This window comes from Cheilinus undulatus, linkage group 1, assembly GCF_018320785.1.
Source record: "Cheilinus undulatus linkage group 1, ASM1832078v1, whole genome shotgun sequence".
NCBI lineage: Eukaryota > Metazoa > Chordata > Actinopteri > Labriformes > Labridae > Cheilinus > Cheilinus undulatus.
The window spans coordinates 49,694,791-49,716,241 of NC_054865.1; the positions used below are offsets into that span (position 1 = coordinate 49,694,791).

The following is a 21,451-nucleotide window of genomic DNA, read 5'->3' on the forward strand; positions in this document are numbered from 1 at the left end:
AGGTAATGCTCAATTTTGATTTTTTTCTCAGATCTGATTTTTTTGCTTGGTCGTTCATACTGCAATCAAATTCCAAAAAATCTGATATGTATCTGATTTAGAACCCCATATGAAAGTGCCCTGAATCTGATTCGAAAAGTCATATTCAATGTGACTTGTGTTGTTCACACCATCAGACAAAAATCAGATATGAGTCACATAAGAGCAAAAAAATCAGATTTGGGTCACTTTTAACTGCAATGTGAACTTAGCCTTAACTGATCTGTTTTTGCCATTCTAGGAGCTTTACACTAGTAGCGGTGATGAAAAAGCACTGGTATTAACATTAACTAGGCTGTTATGATAAACATTGTTTTCGTTATCAACCCTAAATTCTACAATCAGTGCATCTCTAAAAATTCCCCTTAGTTTTAAGGAGTCAGACTTGGAACAATGCAGAATAACTTGTGAATTCATGGCTGTGGACGCACCTCAAGGCAGCTTGTCAAGTGTATTCAATCACTTGAAATCCATGCACAAAATGGTATGCTATAATCATGATCAATCATAATAACTAAAAGCATGATTTTTGCTATGATCAAGCAGCCCTAGTACAGAGCATATTATACCTCCAGTGATGAACTCGGTGCCTTTTACCTTGATACAGCAGCAGTGACAGCCTTTAATCTGGACTTCAAATGCTCCACAACACAGAAATCCCTATCACCTAAAGACTCACCTTGCACATTTTGTACCACTGCCCTAAGCAAGGTGAATTTAGAGTCTTATTTAGAGACAAAAGCAAAAACTGAACGACCTAAAATATCCTAAGGCAAAAGGGGTGCAGAGAGAAGAAGGTTAGTGTTTGGGTTATTTTTAGTTCCTAACGACCTCACGCTAGAGGCTAAAACAGTCATATATCACCTGATGAAGAGGGGTTTATTTAATGTTGTGTGACTAGTGTTTGGTTGACATCACGCACACAGCGCAGGTGATTAAAACAGTCACGATTTAGCGTTGATTACAACAACCTGTGGCACAGCAGCACGTACACTTAGCTTGTGGAATGAACCAGCGAAGAAAGCATGGGAGATATCGGCTCAGATACAATGACGGCAGAACTGTCATTAGCGAAAATTAGTGACGGCTTACACACGGCACTAAAAGACAACAGAAGTGATGCAACCGAGCCAGCAAACGGGATTTGTAGCTTGTTTTTAGCATGTTAACTAGCAGCTGTTGGGTAAATCCCTCTGTCACTATAACGGTTCATCATTCACTTACCCCGTTTGTGGACGTCAAATTAGTCCTCGCGCACAACTTCAGCCAGTGTCGTCTAACGGTTTTGAGTCATTTCAGCCCAGCCGGTACCGAGAAGGCGAGGAGAAGTGCTCGGTTGTTTTTGTTTCTTTTATTCTGACAGAGCGTATCCCGTTAGCTGTCCAACCCGAGCGAGGCTTCTTCTGTCTGTCAGTCACTGTGCGGAGCCGGCTGTCCGCTCCGCCGCCATCTTGGTTGTGATGGGAATCCGCCGCGCGCGCGCACACACATCAACACACACACCCTCGTGTCTCCTGGGTGGCAGTTTAACATCACAGCACCCTCCACCAGCAGGGCATATCTCATATAATCTACCTGATGCTGACTGGTGTTAATTATGCCATTTTAATGTCATCAAGTCGTTAATGATTGCTCATTTATTCATGAAATTGACCTAATTCTGGTCTGGATTAATGAAATAATCCCACGTCACTGTACAGCGATGTCTGCACGGAGACACAGCTGAATGATGTGGTTTTAACGCACATATTTATGACCATCTGCATATGTATTTTTAACATCCTGAGACCCAAGCTCTCATTTCTTATGAATTTTTGATAGTCCCTACTAATTTGGGATTAGTAGAACCTGATAAGTACAATAACTAAGCATTGTATCCCAACAACAATTCGTTTTTCTAATGATGTCCTCATATGAGGACAGTGGGTCTAATCTATTTTATACAGTAAAGACACCATTTTTTTTTACACAATATAGGCAATTAAACCAAAATGGCGCAAAAGAAAGAGTTTGTCAAATCCTTAAATAAAGGATTTATGCACTAAAATTTTGTTTGCCTGCATATTGCTAGACATTTGTTTACATATTATATTATATTATATTATATTATATTGCATTATTTTATACTATATTATATTATATTATATTATATTATATTATATTATATTATATGCAATTATTTCTATACTTTATTGATAGACAATTCTTTTATTTTTCCACAAGAAGTGGTGGAAGAAGTGCTACTTTTTTACTTTTTGCAAAGGCTGAATTTTTTTTTTCTTTTGCATCAGACAAAATATTCATGTTTTGTCAAACACTTTTGCATCTAGTGAAATATTTTTGCAGCCATGAAGGTTTTCTTCAATTGGCCACTTAGAGCCACCGTACAAATGAGACATTACATGTTACCTGACTGACTAGACTACCTTTGACTTCATACTAGGTGATGTGACATGTTTTTAAAATTTTGGGTGTTGACTATTTGGATGTTGACTCAGGTTGAAATTCTTATGTAACCAAAAATCCAATTTTAAACATTTTTTTTTTTTGGTTCAGTGTCAGGAAGTTCAGGCCATAACTGTTGTGTCTCTTCACATTTTTTAAAATACTTTTTGCCAAAGATCAAATATCTTTCAAAAAAGCTGAAATGTTTCTGGCTGAGAGAATTTTTTCCCAGAGGGTAAAAAGCGTTTGGTTCAGCGTGAGGTGTTTTACACAGAAGCTGAATTCTTTTTCACAGATGATGAACAATCTTTTGCTAAAGGTGATACATATTCATGTATCCTGAAATGTTTTTAAATCTAGTGAATTGTTTTTGGCCTCTGGTTAAATGTATTTTGCCATCATATTTTTTCATTTAACCCTCAGGGTCACCATATGTGTGTGACATAACTCAGGCTATAGAACTAAACTTTAAATTTGGCTGCACATTAGGACATATATTGTGAATTTTCTGCAGTTGGAAAAGGTTTAAAAGAAATATTTATGGGTTGGAAAAGGCATGGGCTAGGTGTAAAGAAAAAAGGAAGAGAATAAAAGAAAGTAACCTATGAGATATCTTTACTGGTGTATATGAAGTGATTTAGGTTAGTACTTAACTAACAAACCTAAAGGTTAAATAACTTAAATTTGCCTTGGTGTCTTGTGAAGTCTTCTTTGTTTAACCTCGTTTTCCCAACCTGCTCTCATGCAAACATTATCAAGCTGTTCTCACCTTGTCACTTTGCTCCTGTCACACTTACTAGAGCTACTAGAAGTCACTGACTAACAGGGCCAAGCACTGGTTCTAATGCTTTCACAAACTACTTATAATGCTGCATTATACTGTAGTATATTATAACTCCCAGTTTTAAAAAGGCTGGGACACAGAATTAAATATGTATTGAATTGAAACAGCACAAAGACAAGATATTTAATGTTCAAACTGATCAAATGTATTGTTCTTTTGAGTATACACATGTTCTACATTTGGTCCTGCAGTGTAATTGGGACAGGAGCTTGTTTACCATTGTGACACATCACCTTTTCTATCAACAACACCCTATAAGTCTCTGAAGACAAAAAGTGATATAAGTGTAATTCTTTCCCACTCTTGCTTAAAGTACATCTTAAATTAATCAACAGTGCAGGGTTCCTTTTGTTATGTTTTGCATTTCATAATGTGCTGTACATCTCCAATAGGAGAAAAGTCTGGACTGCATGCAGAGTCAATCTAGGCCCCACCCACTTTTACTGTGAAGCCATGGTGTTGTAACTCATGCAGAATGTGTCTTGGTATTTTCTCACTGAAGTAAACTGAGATGAAAAAGAAGTTGTCTGGATGGAAGCATATGCTGCTCCAAAACCCCGATGTATCTCTCAGTATTAATGCTGCCTTCACAGATGTGAAAGTGGCCCATGCCATGGACACTAATAAAAGTTAGTCTCATTAAAATAAAGTTAGTTACATCAAGTCAAACTTCTAACATTCAAAATGCTTCTGTTTAAACAAATGTCAAAATTTTACGTGTCATATATCCTTCATCATAGCAAACATATTTTATTTTTCTTTCCTGAGGTGTGCTCACAGGTAAAGTTTCTCAGTCACACATTTCAAGCTTTCCCATTTCCTCATACCAGTGGACAGACACAGTACATCCTGGCCAACGCTGAGCCTCAGTCGGTGTGAATCCATCTCTTCTCAGCACACAAAGCAGCACGTACGGTCTGTGCCAGCTTTGACAGCCCGGAGTGACAAACAAAACGCCATGTGGACCGACAGCTTCACACAACAAAACAGAACAAACAAACACATATTTCATAAGGCTCATAGTGGCTGCATACAAATGAGAAAAGACGCTGTGTTATGTCTGTCAGTATTTTAGCTGTGAAAAGATACAATTAAGGTTTACCACCAGTCTCTTCACTACCTGCAGCTTTTTCATTATCAGCACTCAGAGTTTCTACATTTTACCTGCTGTCTTATGCCACCTGTGCTGCACTGAAATGCATTTTTTCAGCCTTGAGAGTCACTAACAGGCAGTCAGTGTCATTTTACTTTTAAGCCTGCAGATTCCATTCACATCAAATTCGCACCTTTACTTTTATTGTGAATTTGTAAGGGTTTTTGTCTGTCCAAGCAGTGACATACACTATATTGCCAAAAGTATTCGCTCACCTTCCTTGACTCGCATATGAACTTAAGTGACATCCCATTCTTAATCAGTAGGGTTTAATATGATGTCAGTCCACCCTTGGCAGCTATGACAGCTTCAACTCTTCTGGGAAAGCTTTCCACAAGGTTTAGGAGTGTGTTTATGGGACTTCTTGACTATTCTTCCAGAAGTGCATTTGTGAGGTCACACACTGATGTTGGACGAGAAGGCCTTGCTCTCAGTCTGCGCTCTGATTCATCCCAAAGATGTTCTATCCGGTTGAGGTCAGGACTCTGTGCAGGCCAGTCAAGTTCATCCACACCAAACTCTCTCATCCATGTCTTTATGGACCTTGCTTTGTGCACTGGTGCACAGTCATGTTGGAACAGGAAGGGGCCATCCCCAAACTGTTCCCACAAAGTTGAGAGCATGGAATTGTCCAAAATGTCTTGGTATGCTGAAGCATTCAAAGTTCCTTTCACTGGAACTAAGGAGCCAAGCCCAGCTCCTGAAAAACAACTCCACACCATAATCCCCCCTCCACCAAAACTTTACACTTGGCACAATGCAGTCAGACAAGTACCATTCTCCTAGCAACCGCCAAACCCAGACTCGTCCATCAGATTGCCAGATGTAGTAGCATGATTCGTCACTCCAGAGAATACATCTCCACTGCTCTAGAGTCCAGTGGTGGCGTGCTTTACACCACTGCATCCAGCACTTGGTGATGTATGGCTTGGATGCAGTTTCTTGGCCATGGAAACCCATTCCATGAAGCTCTCTACACACTGTTCTTGAGCTAATCTGAAGGCCACATGAAGTTTGGAGGTCTGTAGCGATTGACTCTGCAGAAAGTTGGCGAACTCTGCGCACTATGCACCTCAGCATCCACTGACCCTTCTCCATCATTTTACATGGTCTATCACTTTGTGGCTGAGTTGCTGTCGTTCCCAATCGCTTCCACTTTGTTATAATACCACTGACAGTTGACTGTGGAATATTTAGGCGCAAGGAAATTTCACAACTGGACTTGTTGCAGAGGTGGCATCCTATCACAGTACCACGCTGGAATTCACTGAGCTCCTGAGAGCGACCCATTCTTTCATAAATGTTTGTAGAAACAGTCTGCATGCCTAGGTGCTTGATTTTATACACCTGTGGCCATGGAAGTGATTGGAAGACCTCACTTCAATTATTTGGATGGGTGAGTGAATACTTTTGGCAATATAGTTTATTTGATGCAATCATGTTTGTACAGAGGAGTTTAAAGGGGCAGTTGGTGATATTTATACAATAATTGTAATGTTCTAGCTGTGTTATTTTTATATTGTCTCTTCTCCGTTGGTAAAGAATTGTCCATTGTATCCTATTAGAGATGATAAAGGAGGCATTATTTCCCAGAGAACTCCAACAGCCCTTTTAATCTTAATATAAAAAAACATAAAATGTGATCAGCATCTTTTGTCTCTCTAAAACCTTTGTAGCATCATGATACACCAATATATGACATAAATACACTTTCTGGATGAATAAATAAATAATTAGCACAAATTCCAATTTTCTGAGGCACACCTGTACTTTTGTGTGTCCTGGTTGCTGACTGATGGCCAGAGACGCTGGCAGGACTTGGTGCATTTTTGTGTACATATTCATGCTGGATACAGGAGCAGCAGCTGCTCTTCTACAACACCTGGTGTGCTTTCCTAGGCCTGATCCAGCACACCACATACTGGGTGCCCAGGACCTGGTGGGTTGGACCAGACCTCAGGGGTGGTCGCACGCATCGTGGCGAGGTCATCTGGGAGGATACCTGGAGAGATGAGGCATGGGCCTGCAGGAGGCCAGAGCAGTAAAGGATAAGGTTGATACAGAACCGGCATATGCTACCATACCTGACCTGGATGTTTTTGACAGCGTATCATGTGTTTACAGGAGGAAAAACTCAGTGATGGTATTGTCTGGCCTAGGCCTTAATTCTCAGACATGCATTTAAAGTCCTTTTTAAGTAAAAACAGTCTGAAGGACTCTGCAAAGTGTTGGACACATTAAATCAGTGATAGATTATTCCCTTTGAGGGTTTGAAGTTATTGGAGCCTGAAGAGTAGCTGTGTGCATGAAATATTTTGTACCTGACAGAGTGGGTCATTAATGAATGTCAGAGAGATCATTTGTGAAGAGTGAAGAGCGTTTTTATCTCCAGGAAGCAAAATAATGGTTTTTGGATTGCACCCAAATACTCCCACTTCAAAACTTAAGAGTAGTGTGACTTTTGTAACTCTGCCATAAAATGTTTTTTTCTGCACCGCTTCCTGTTCTCTCAAATGTTTCAGCCTCAATGTAGAAAGAGATCAGTGTTACAAACACTTTTAAACATGCTGCATGAGCTGGTTTGCATTTTTTAATCATGCACCAGCACTTTAAAGGTGCAATTTGTATGTTTTAAATAAAGGTATGATCAGATTTCCAGCTTTTAGAAAGCATGAAACTATCATTTTCTAATTCGTTATGGTGTGAAAGTCTTAAAAGAGTAAACAAATGTGAAGTTATTTATAGATAAGTTCTTTCTAATCATTAGAACCCTTTAAAAGATCCAAATATGCTCCAAGTTTACCAGATTCTATCACAAAAATGACAGCAAACAAACTTTTTGAACCTTAAATAAGAGGGATTTATATTTTTCCAAACTGTCTCACAAAGGATCAAACAAAGAAACATTTGAACAAGAACACAAAGCTGTGAAATCCCATCTTGAGTTTGGAACCCCACGAGGCTTAATGAAAAGCCTCTCCCTATCGCTTTGACGTTTCTACTTCTGTTCCTCTGCAGGATGGAAGCAAAAACATCAAAATGACAAAAAAGAGACCCAGAAAAACAAAGACCAAAATCAAAAGATGTCAAAGAAAAGAAAGCACTGCTATCATGATTGTGATAATGATCGTAATGGAGGTAAAGTGAAGGTGTGGCTGCAGGTGTTTGTGCAGAGAGGATGCAATTGAGAGAAAGTTTTAATTTTCACTTCAGATATGAGCCTGTAATCAACTCTTAAAGGAAATAATGATTTATTCTGTTTTTGTTTCTGTTCCAGACCTCTTTTGGAGAAAAGTATCCGTCTCAGCTGCTAAATGCATCTGTAGGAGAGAAGAGAAGAGTCAGAATGAGCCGAGTATTTTGTATAAACTCTCCAGACTCAATGCATGGGTCATCTATTCACATTTTTGTATAGTTTGATAATTAGAGATTTAATCTTTTATGTTTTTGTCACTATTTGTTTGTGGAAGTTTCAGGATTATTTTCCTATACGATTAGAAATGTTAGAATATTTCATTGATTATTTTTGCATTTATCTTAACAGAACTGGGTAGTTTGCGTTCTCGATATTTATGGCTGGATACGGTGAAATGAAAGACCGCTGAAGGGCGTATTTTTGTTCCCAAGAAGGACAATCTGATGAGGGATTCCAGTTTGGGAATCTGAGAATTTCATGTCTGACATTTGCAGATGATGTGGTTTTGTTGGCTTCATTAGTCAGTGATTTCCAGTAGACAATAGGTGGTTTGCAGCTGAGTCTAAGGTGGCTGGGATGAAGGGACAGCACCTACAAACCCACGGCAATGAATCAGAGTTAGATTTTCTAGTAATCTGACAACTCAGATGTTTTACCCTTTTATTGATTTTATAAATCACTGGCTTTTATTGACAAAAAAAACTCTTTGATGTCAAAGTAAAAAAAACTGATTTCAACAAAGTAATGTCAATTAGACAAAAAACGTGTTATATAAAAAGTGAGTGTATAAATATTCACCCCCTTTAAAGTGACTGACCTAATTCAACAGAGGTCCAGCCAGATGGTGCCAGTATTCTCACATTTAGTGAAATGGGGATCACCTTAGACAGGTCCAGTCACTGGGTAAACAGTAATTCCCAGCTACCATTACACCGTGAAGATAAAAGAACACTCCAAGCAACTCAGAGAAAAGGTTATTGAAAAGTACTAGTCAGGGAATGGATACAATATAGTTTCCAATGCACTGACCATCCCCAGGACTTCAGTTAAATTCATCATCATGGCATGTGTAAATGTGCCTAGATAAGGCCATCCTAACAAACTGATTTAGCATGAAAGAAGGAGATTAGTGAGAGAGGTCACCAAGGCACCTATGACTACTCTGAAGGAGTTACAAGCTTCAGCAGCTGAGATGGGAGAGACTCTGCACACAACTGTTGCTTGTGTTCTTCACCAGTGAAAGCTTTATGTGAGGAGAAAGCTTATTTTTAAATCTAGACTAGAGTTCACCAAAAGGCATGTGGTAGACACCATGAATAAGTGGAAGAAAGTTCCTTGGTCTGATGAGACCAAATTGTGTTTCTTGGCCTTCAGGCAAGATGCACCAAACACTGCACATCACCACAAACGCACCATCCCCACTGAGGAGCACAGTGGTGGCAGCATCATGCAGTGGAGAGGCTTCTCAGCAGCCATCCCTGGAAGGCATGTAAAGGTAGAGGGTAAAATGAATGGGGCAAAATATATGGAAATCCTGATGGGCCATCTTATTCTTTCAAGAGAACTATGCCTTAGGAGAAGATTTATTTTCCAGCAAGACAATGACCTGAGGGTACAGCAAAAGCTACACAGAAATATTTTAAAGATGACAAGGTGAATGTTCCGGACGGGCTGAGTCAAAGACCAGACCTCAATCCAATAGAGGATTAGTGGCTAGACTTGAAAAAGGGCTGTTCACGCCTGATCCCTGTGCAACCTGACAGAGCCTGAGCAATTCTGCTATAAAGACAGGAGTGAAATTTCAGTGTCTACATATGCAAGCCTGATTCACAGACTCAGTGCTGTGCTTGCAGCCAAAGGAACATCAACGAAATACTGACTTGAAGGAAGTGAATATTCATGCAGTCATTTATTTTAACTTACTTATTTTTGTTTAATTGACATTACTCTGTAGAAATCTGGTTTCACTGGCATTAAAAAAGCCAATTTAAATTGGCCGTGGTTGATTTATAAAATCAGTAAAAGGTAAAAACATCCAAGGGGGTGAATGCTTTATACGGTCACTTTTATGGAGTAGAGAGCAAGTGTGGAAACATTAGTATGGTCATTATGCAGCTCAAGGATGTATCTGCAGTTCTGTCTGTGCACAGCAAAACAAAACAGCTTTAAATATGTAGTTCATTGTGGATGAAGCAGACATCAGATGTTATGGAGGCAAACAGCTTTCAAAAACAGCCTCCAACTGTTTACACATACATTATTCAGCAAATTATCCCAACTAAACTGAAAAAAAGAAGGGAAACTATGTTGATTTAAAGAGCTCATAAGAGCTGTTATCCTTTTTAGGTGCAGAGAAGGAAGAGAAAAGGTACATTTTCAAGATTTATGATTCTCTTCGTGTCTGTGTGGGAATACTCTGCAGTCTCTCCTCCCTCACACCTCACACCTACTCATCACCGAGCCGTTTCTTTCAGTTTCATCATGTTTTCTGCTCTTTAACTCAAAGTGAAGCAGATGCATTCATCCTGAAAAATGAGCAAACAACACATAAGTGATGTGTCACCTTCAATCTGTGAAATAATTCACCTCATATGAAGATGGATGGTGTTGGGATAAATATGTCACTTTGAATCATTCATTCATTAGTCTACCTTTCACACATAGGGAGTAAAAGTCAATCCCATCATGCACCAGGAGAGGAAAGGCAGGTAATCACTCGCTGACCAGGTCAACACAGGGCAAACATATTTCACAGCAAATTCTTTGCAGTCTCAAGTCAAATTTCACACAAGTTTTTGAAGGGTAAAAGACACTTAAGGTGATCTAAGAAGAGGTGGTCTCTGGCATGGCTCATGGGAATTTAGGCATGGCACATGGGAGATGTGAAGGCAATTGAGTACAGGGTTTGCAATTACCCAGCACCGAGGTTAATGCAAAGTGTACACAAGGCCTAAGACTCATTTAAAATTTCCATTTCTGTTTTTTGCTCCAGCAGAGATTAAATACAAATATGTGACACAATCTTTTTAACTGATGCTTCCAAAAACATGAAAGTTTCAGATGTACTGAAGAAAAGCGTCTGCTCTAAAACTGCTCTGGAGTTGTTTCTGTTGTTGGTTTTCTTTTATACTTCTTTGAATCTTTTCATTATGTGGCAGTCTGGGTGCTTTGTGTGATAACTTTGGTTGTTTCCTTTCACATCCACAAACAGCAAGCAGAAGGCACCAGGTACTTTATCTCTACAAGCCTCCAGACTGCTTCTCTGTTTATGTGTACATCAGTTTAACTGGTGCTGGTGTCTGTGATTCTAAAGCAAAATGAGGTTCAACAAATGAACTTTGTTGTTTTTACCTGGGTTACTGAATTAAAGAGGTGTCCCAACATACTAACACAAGCAATTAGACACCAAGTGTTTGATTGACTGACTGACTGACTGACTGACTGACTGACTGACTGACGGACTGGTTGGTTGGTTGGTTGGTTGGTTGGTTGATTCATCGATTGATTGATTGATTGATTGATTGATTGATTCATTCATTCATTCATGGGCGAGTGGGTGGTTGGTTGGATGGACAGATGGACGGATGGATGGATGAATGGATGGACAGATGGATGGATGGATGGATGAATGGATGGATGGATGGATTGATGGATGGATGGTTGGATGGATGGACGGATGGACGGATGTAAGGATGGATGGAGAGATAAATGGACGGCTGGACGTTTGGACAGATAAATGGATGGACGGATGGATGAGAGATAAATGGACATTTGGATGAATAAATGGATGGACGGAGGACGATTGGATGGATGGGTGGATAGATGGATGGATGGATGGACGTTTGGACGGACAGATGGATGGATGGATGGATGATGGATGGATGCATCGATGTATGGACGGACGGATGGATGGATGGATGATGGATGGATGGATGAATGGATGCATCGATGAATGGATGCTTTAATAGGTTATCTCACAGTCAAAGGCATATTTCTGTTAGCAGCACCTCCTGCGATTATATATATTAACAATTTGATATATTTCTCAGCCCAACATCAATGTGCATTTGATTTTCTAAGAACTTCCTAGGATGCCTATAAAATCTTACATGAATTAAAAACATCCAGAAAAACAGCCCATTAACTTTGTGAAACACATAAAGAAAGGAGTGTTTGAGAATCCATTTCTAGCAGTTTGAAGCATTCTCTCATCTGCACAGGGAAAATAATTTGAAATAGTTGCATTTTCTAATAAAATGAGTAAAAATAGTAAATCTGTATGCAGATAGCGTATCAGCCATGTTTTTGAGTCATGTCTTTCTGCTGCCATCTGCTGTTTGACTCATCTAAATACAGTTTCTGCAGGCCCAGCTCCCTGCATGCAATGGTTTTTGTGATTACTTCTCTTTTTTAGCTTATTGTGTGGTATGCACTGATGCACAAAGGCAGTGAGTATTTTGCCACTTCTACTGTAAAAAGGTCCCTCTGGGTCATAAGCCTAAGGACTTCCAGAGCCAACCATAAGGATATGAATAACTATCTGCTCATGTTTCATCTGATCCACTTCAGTTTCTATCTGCAGCCTGCTGAGAGCAGCAGACCTCCAGCGAACAGATGGGAGATAATAAACACCTACTGCTGTGTTACAACACTGATAATGGATTTAATGGGGATAAGCTGCTCGTGGCTTCAGCTTCAGGTAAGTGCCATGTGCCCCCTTAAATATCTGAACAGCTGGTTTATTCCTCTCAAACACAGCAACAGAAAAGTTACTGATACAGCACATTTCATTCAGTGAACTCAACATGCTTCAAGACTAAGAATTCAACAAGATCTTCAAAGCATTCAAACTCCAAGAAGCATAAAGAAAGACAAAAACACAAGCCAAAATCAGCAGACTTTATAAAATGTTAAAAAAAAGAGCCAAATATTGCTTAAAAAGGTGTAAATAAAAAAATAACAAAAGTAAAACTACAAATACAGTTTTGCCAAAGGAGATCTGACAATTACATTTCTTCCGCTTAATATTAGATCCTTGACATTGAACTGTATTAATAAATGATCTGATATGTTGAGTTACTTTGTGTTCTTTTAACTTCACAATATTAGGATGCCTGGTTTGCATATTTTTACTTTCGACCCCAGTGGAAATGCAGACAATAATGGGCCTCCTAGAGCTAAAAACTTCCTGGTACATTTAGTGGAAAAGCAGCTCTGCATGGACCAGGTTTGATGGCTCTGTATGCTAACGTGTGTGTGTCACAGGGTCACACACTTCCTCTGTAAGACAAGCTGTGTGCACAGACTCACAGTTACTGGAATTTCTCCTCTCTGTTATTGATTTTCGGTGGGGTTTTTCAATGTTAACATGACCAGTAAGAGACATACAATCGTTTTCAAATGATCCCTCCTCTCTCTCTCTCTCTCTCTCCTCTGTGCATTAGAGAGCAGCAGACAGGCAGGATGTGAGCGGGCCGATAAGCTGCAGAGAGACAGAGAGGCTGCAGGAGACTCTGATGGTCAGTCTGTCACTGTCTAATAAAGGGAATGCTGGGAAAAAGCTGTTAGAGCCTCTCTATCATGCTGTTTGACTCAGTTTCAGTGATTTTTCACAGAAATTCTCTCTGTTTTCTGTCTTGGCAGGACATCCCTCATGCTTTGAGATGCTTTGGTGTATCTAACAGAAGCAGAAAAAAAAATAACTACATCACCTTAAATCACTCTCTCAAATTTTTTTGTTTTACCCTTTTATTGTTTTTATAAAGCAGTCCTGGTTATTATGGTTATTATTTTTTTTAACAAAAAAACATATAAAAATACTTCTTTACTGTCAAAGTGCAAGCTAGTTTCTCCAAATTAATGTCAATTAAATTAAAAAAAGCTAAATTTCTGTGTGAAAAGTTCAAAAAAAAAAAGATAGATGTAATCATTTTCAAAACTAACAGCATGGTTTTATCCAATGAAACTTTCTACCTTGAACAGATATTTATTTGTGTTTATAGTCTTTCAAACCTCACACTGCAACTTGACAAATACAACATTCATATTACAGTTAAAAGTGATGAAACAGTTCAAGAAAATTCAGTTTAGGAAGATGTGGTAGAAGAAGAGGCCCATCGTCTCACAGAGATGCTTTAAAGAAGAGGATTGGCTAACTTCATATCTGAGACCGAGATGTTAATTCTGCACTTGATTGGAGCCAAATTTTGATTTGCACTTAATTTAAATAAAAAATCCAAATAAATCATCAGCAAAGCAATGTTGTTAGTTATATTGTCATGGCTGTTAAATGTGCAAAATACAGTTTAAGAAGCCAGGCTGGCCTCTTTCACAGGTGGTTTTACCTTAGGCAAAGGTATTTTAACCTGACACGCCAGACCTGGTAATACTCCCAAAGAAAGCGCTTGGGAAAGGGCAGAGCCTTCAATAAAAAACAAACCTGGAGGGTGACTGGATGAATGTTCTGTCTGTCACATCTTTACGGGCCAATCAGAGCAACAAAACGTGACGTAGCCACTACTGAGGTGCACCACTACCGACGAGTAAACTCCGTAGAGAGCTGCATAACGCGAACCATGGTGACTGTAGACATGTCAGTACACGACTTTTTTTGTATTTGAAGAGAAAACAACTTACTGCTGTTCTTTGTTCTTCTTTCAACAAAGAAATGTTTTCAAGCTCTGATAAAACTGGCTCTTTTGCAGCTTCCACCATAATTGCACCGGCCTCTTGCTGCTGCTTGTTTACGTCACGACTCTACCACGCCCGAAAGTACTGCCCCTCGTCGCTGATTGGTCCTGTCACTTTCCAACAGGGCCCAGTTCACCTGGATTCACCAGTGAGAAACATGGAAATGGGTGAATCCATCTGCTTTGTAAGGTTTAAAGGAGGTAGGTATGTATTAAATTTGAGGTCAGTTTTTTAAGACTAAGCAAGGAATTCAAATGTAAATAAGAGGCAAGGTGTGAACATAACGGCATCAAAATAGACTTTGACAATCCAATAAAGCCCCTGTAAATAACCCCTGCCTCAACGGCAAAGCCCAAGCCCCCTAAAAACCCCAAAATATCGTCATATGCAAATGATCTTCAGGTAAATCTCTATGGATAAACTGAAACAATGAATTGGTGGATTATTGTGGTTAAATGGCTTCAATAACTCCAAATGTCGTATTAGTGACAGAAGAACGGATATGTCACAAACAGTGAGCATCTACAGAACCTTTGGATTATTTACCCTTTTACTGATGTATTAAATCAGTCATGGTCAATATAATGTGGCTTTTTGATAAAAAGAAATTACAGAAAAAAACATCTGTGTCAAAGTGAAATGGTTTCTGGATAAAATGTACAATTTGACTCTTATTAGCAATAAAATGTGCTAGATTAATAACTAATAGATAACTGTCTTTTGATCCCCTCTGTGACATCTCCAGCATGGAGGCAAATCTCTCCGGATCATTTAGGTTCACAGGCTTAGGTTCCATATTTCTCTCTAAAACAGCTCATGTGCAACGTGTTTTAGGAGACTCTATTCTGCTGCCATCAAATTCAAAATGAACTAACATTTTTCATGAAATGGTTAAAAGTCTCACTTTCAACATCTGATATGTTGTTTTTGTTCTATTGTGAATTAAATATGGGTTTAAGAGATTTAAAAAACATTGCATTCTGTTTATCTTTACATGTTAGAGTGCCCCAGCTTTTTTGGAATTTAGTTTGTAGATAACAGCATATTTGTGAGTATATAAACACCTTAGCAGAATCTCTTTAAGGTGTCATATTGAGAAGATTTCAGGTAGATCATAAAAATTGATTATCTATTCTAAAGCTAAACATGTTTTTAAGAAGCATCAGTGATGAATCCCGGATGTAGTCTGTTTCTTGTCTGACCTTCATTTTCGGCCTTAAATCCCTGGAGGGTTCAGAGGAAAAACAGCTTCCTCTCTCAGATCAATACAGTCTTACATTTTAACTTTGTCACACATAATTAGGTCAGTCTACTGGAGGAGATGATGGGACTTCACTTTTCCATTAAACAACCCTCATTCCAAAAAATATGGGTTCACAATACAAGATAAACAACATATCCAATGTTGAAAGTGAGATTTCATTAAAAATATTAGCTCAGTCTGAATTTGATGGTAGCAACACATCTCAAAAAGTAGGGACAGGGCCTTAGTTACCACTGTTACCTCTTCAGTCTGTAAATGTCTGGGAAGCGAGGAGACCAGTTGCTGGAGTTTGGGGAAAAGAATCATGTCCCATTCTCGTCTGATGTAGGATTTTTGCTGCTCAGCAGACTTGGGTCTTGTTTGCTGGGTTTTTCGTTAAAGGCCTGGACCAGTGGCAGGCCAGTTCAGCACCTGGACTCTCCTATAGTGAAGCCATGCTGTTGTGATGGATGTGGTTTAGCACTGTCTTGCTGAAATAGTCAGGTTTAGCACTGTCTTCCATGAAAGAGATGTTGTCTAGATGGGGGCATATGTTGCTCTAAGGCCTCTATCTACTTTACAGCATTGATAGTCCTTTTCCAGATATGTAAGCAACTGCAACCCCATCAGAGATGTAGACTTTTTAACTGTACGCAACTTGAATAGTCCCCTTCTTTAGTCTGCAGGATATGGCTTCCATGGTTTCCAAAAAGAATTCCAAGTTTTGATTCATGCGACCACAGAACAGTTTTCCATTTTGCCTCAGTCCATTTTAAATGAGCTCTGGCTCAGAGAAGTAGGCAGTGTTTCTAGGTTGTGTTCATATATGGCTTCTTCTTTGCATGATACAGCTTTAACTTGCATGTGTGGATGGCAGGGCCAACTGTGTTGATAGACACTGATTTCTGGAAATGTTCTTGAGCCCATGCAGTGATTTCCAGAACAGAATAGTGCCTGTTTTTAATGGAGTGCTGCCTGAGGGGCTCTTCAGTTTCTCCAGATTCCCTGAATCTTTAGATATCATGGACTGTAAATGGTGGAAAATTCAAATTGTTCCATGACTTTTAGACCATTCTTTTGCAGATCAATCTTTACTTCTGAGGGACTCTGTCTCTCTAAAATACTCCTTTTATACCCAGCAATGTTACTGACCTGCTGCCAATTAATCTAATTAGTTGCAAAATGCTCCTCCAGCTGTTTTTCCATTAGTATCACTTACATTCCAGCTTTTCATTGCCCCGTCTCTACTTTTGTGAGATGCGTTTCTACCATCAAATTCCAAATGAGCTTATACTTTTCAAAACATGTAAAAATGCCTCATTTTCAACATCTTATATTTCGTTTTGTTCTAAAGTGAATAAAATATACAGTAAGTTTATGAGATTTGCAAATCATTGCATTCTGTTTGAATTTACGTTTGATATGGCGCCCAAGCTTTTTTGGAATTGGGGTTTTACATAACCGTGCAAACAAATTGGCACACAAAAAGGAAAAAAAATCACTGTATATGGAGGATCATATACAGTTAAGGATAAAGAAAACAGTCATTATTCAGGATGCTGAGCTAAAGTCGCATCCACTCCAGAGCTGTTCAGTTCGTTTTAAATTAACTCTGGTCCGTTGTCTGCTTTGCTTTCACACTTCTCATGAACCACACCAGGGTTTGTTTGGAAGCAAACCGAGACCCCTGCTTTTAAGCAGACCAGAGACCGCTTGTTTGGTCTGGATGAGCTTTCACACCACTCCAAAAGAACCAGACTATTTGGGAAAACGGACCAGAATTCAGCTCTGGTGTGAATGCTAAGATTCAACACAGAAACTATTAAAATCATGACTCCGAGTTCAAGAGCATGAACAGCCACAACCATCACTGTGACTCAGCTGAAATATCCTCATTGATTGAGATTGTGCTGAGGTAAGTAAAAGTAAGTAAAAGTTGTTTAAAATTCTTAATCAGAATCACCCTTTAGTTATCAAAATAAAAATGAAGCTGATCTGAGATCATTTTCAGTACTATGAATGGCGTGATACTAATGAGGTGTAACTTGATTGCAACTTTCTTATGTATTTTCTGAGTCAGTGGCATTCTGTACTAATAAGAAGTAATGATTGTTATCTGTCAATAGTTCCATCCTCTTATTATTGATTCAGATCCTCTGTTGTGACTTCCTCCAAGAGCATCTTTATGTGATGTGCTAAACGAGTGTGACACAGAGATGACTCACGCCCAGCTGTCTCAACAAATAAATGCAAAGTAAGGAAAGATGCTGCAGTTCTCCAAGGCAGTTTGTGGATGAACAGGGCTGTGAAAATGTATTTGTTCCCTTCCTGATTTCTATTTTTTTTCAGTCACTTAAATCTTTCAGATCAAACACATTTTGATCAAAGATAGACAAAAATAGATTAAATATTAAATAGATGATGAAGTTTTTAAAGATATTTTCATTTATTAAGGGGAAAAGCCATCCAAAACTACCTAGCTCTATGGGAAAAAGGAACTCCCCAAATTTCAATTTTTGGGATTTTACGCCATTCTTGAGACAGGACAGTGGATAGGGTCGGACATCAGGAAAAGAAAAAGTGGGGAGCCACAGGCTGGATTTGGACCAGGACAGCTGGTGTTGGTTGGTTGTTATAACTAATACACATCAATATATACCAGGGCTTTTTTTATTTTACCAGTTGTTTGTCTTACCTGCACAGAGGAAGGTTTTACAAATTCAGCTTTTGTAAATAGATCTATTTTACACTAGCAACTGGTGTTTAACTGATATATACAGGTGTGAAATTATGTTGCCTGCAGGAAACTGTTGAAAGGGATGCAGAAAATGAGATGAAGATGTAAGTTAATATTTCTCATATTCTTTTTTCTTTTAATTATTTACATGGATGACAGGAAAGTTTAGCACAGATGCAGAGAAAAAAGAACAAAGCAACTATTTAAGTTCCTATAGAACCGATTAATATTTACAAATTAAAGGATTGTGTGATGACGGGTAGTCAGATCAATTTCAATTTGCTTTATTGGCATGAACAGTTCAGTTACTGCCAAAGCAGTTTAAAAAATAAAAATGCATTAAATATTTACACAAAATATAAATTTGCATATTGAATAATTCCACAAATAATCAATGTATAATGAAATAAATCTGATTAATTTGAAAAAACAATAAGACTAACAAATAATAGAAATAAAAATAAAGAATAAAAATAAATAAATCTCACCACAGTCTCACCACAGAAACAAACTGATTGGGCTTTTAATTTGAAAAACACACGTCAGTCTGATATGGACTGACTGACAGCATACAAACTCAGCAGTGCAGAGAGATCTGACTGCAGCTCTTAGTGTTGACTTTCTGCAGCTCTTGTTTTCTTTGCTCCTGATCTAATAAACAAATATGGTCCACTACTGATAAAACTGCTGAAATACTATAGGTACATCTGAGCTGACCGCCACACCAGCAGCAGCCATTGCTTTCAGCTTCAGGTACACCTAAACTTAGCACACAGCTACTGCCTCGTTCTCTTCAGCTTACGCTGATTGGTCAATTACATTCTCAGACTGGGCACAGTTGTTTCAGATTGGAGCTTTGCAAGATGGATCTTGATTTATTTTCTTTGTAAGGTTATTTCTCTGCCACAGACCCCTTAGTATTAACCAGGTGATCAGTTTTGGCGATCAGTAACTACATTTCAATCTATCAATCACATATCATTAATAATGAAAACTGGCTGATAATGAATGATTCCTGATCAGTCAAGGTGGTAAAAAGCCCAAAGTCTTTTCCATTGGTCTGACTGTTTTTAAAGCTCTTGTGGGGGATTTTTGTTCATCCTATTATGGTTGCAAGAAAAGTAAAAATATATCTTACCATCCTGGACGTACGTGAGTGCATTCATGTGAATATTTAGATCATCTTTGTGAGTCTATGTTGTGTGACTCCAGTGGCCGCCCCGGCTCCGGTTTCTCTCTGACATGACAGACAGGAGAAACCTCTCCTGGTGCACCTTGCTTGCAGGAAGCAGAGCGGCTGCAGGCAGAAATAAATCTCCCCAGAGGAAAGTCGATACAGCGGCTCACATGTCTGAGGAAGATAAATCCTTGAGCCTTTCTGAATCTTAATGGATACAAAACAGATGATACACACAAACATGAGCCGCCTTTATGTGAGGGAGAAGTACTCAAAAACCTCAACTTAAGTTGAAGTGAGAGAGAAGGAGTATGTTAAGTGGAGTATCACTGGGAATAAAAGCAGTGAGTTTTTTTAGCTAAGCCTTAGAAAATAAGTGATGAAATTTTACACAAAATTATAAAAACATTCAACTCAACCACAGTACCTCCCATGAGGAGCTGTGGTGTAGAAGCAACACAAGGTGGGCTTTAGCCATAAGAGCATGATGATGACCTGTCTAATGTGGATACTTCAATCCTGCCTAATACTACAATCTTAAATGTAGCAAAATAATGTTTATGTAGCACCTCTGCTCCTAACCTGACTGGGCTGATGAGACACTTGACATCCTCTAGGTTTGAAAGCAGTAAGCACCTTAAATGACTCAAAGGAGTTGATGTTTGTTTGAATAGTTGACTAATTTAATGCCATTTCAGCATAAATAAACACTGATAACAATGTGGTCAGAGCAGAGTTAACAAAACAGAGCTCCTTTAAAAATAAAAGGAAATAAAGAAATAGCCCCTTTGAGCTGGTCTCCCAACTGAAATGTGGATCCAAACGAGTAAATTAAGCAATTCCAACGTCCTGTGGGACAAGTTACACAGCTGGCCATACCATGTCCTTGGCCATCCTCAGTCTCGCTTAGCAAGGCTCGGCATAAAAAAAAAAAAATCTCTGTTCTGATTAAAAAACAACATAAAGAGTGCAGAGCATTAAGTTACTTGGTTTCGTTTCTGATCTTAACCTCATTAACTGCTGTTCTCTGATCACTGTGTCTTCTTGAGTATAACCATAAAACAAGGAAGCACAAAATAAATACTATACCAAATACTATGAAATATATTGCTAAGAATTTTAATAACCACTTTTCAACAACGAAACAATAATTACTGAGCATGAATCACCATAAGTCAAGGTATTTTAAACAAATGAAATTAAGTATTTATTATTTTAGAACAGTCATCTTTTTAAACCATTGCATTAATTGCAACAAAACAGCTTCACAGTTACAACTGTTGCAGAATAACTCATCAGAACCACATCTTAATTGCACTTAAAAACCTTAATGTGAGCTTATCATACCAAAACAGTGTATTCATACGACCAAAGTAGGTGAAATGCCCTTTAAGGCTTCACTGCACTGTCAGTGCTGTTTCACTGATCAGAATTAGCAATTAGCCTCCTGATTAGCATTTGTTAGCTTCAACATAAAGTGACAAGTTATATAATTCAACATAGGCACTGTGGATAAGCATCAGGCGAAAGCGATTAGCATTCCAAGCTAGCCATTAGCATTTTGTGCTATGTAGCCTATTTACACCAAATCTTAATTATTAGTATGGTGTGCTAGCTATTAGCATAGCGCGCTAACTTTTTGCATTTACAATCCCTAAAACATTACATAGAGCGCACCAAAATGTACAGGCAAACTGGAGAAACATCTACCAACTTCATTTGACGTTATTATCAATAGTTTGGAACTTAACAGACGATGTTGTCCATTTCCTTCATAATAGCCATCAAACAATAGGCTAACAAAGTTGTAAACTCACCAGGGTTCAGAAAGATACTTTTAACTGGACAGAGCTATTTCCCTGTGGCTGCTATCCAGCTAACAGAATAAATTTATCAATGCATCCAAAGGTGATTTCGACTGGAATAA

General features: G+C 38.6%; 1 protein-coding gene across 6 annotated transcripts in view; it reads right to left on the minus strand.

Annotated features, from left to right (window-relative positions):
• The window catches only part of LOC121507429 (C-myc promoter-binding protein-like), a 114,666-nt gene extending 113,186 nt beyond the window's left edge, over nt 1-1,480 (minus strand). For 5 of the 6 annotated variants that reach the window (XM_041783763.1, XM_041783796.1, XM_041783779.1 and 2 more), the window contains exon 1: nt 1,264-1,480. The gene's annotated coding sequence lies outside the window, so the exon portion shown is untranslated. Of the gene's footprint in view, nt 1-608; nt 733-1,263 lie in introns of those variants that run through there. The other variant, XM_041783771.1, reaches the window with a different exon arrangement.
• Nucleotides 1,481-21,451: the final 19,971 nt, after the last annotated feature.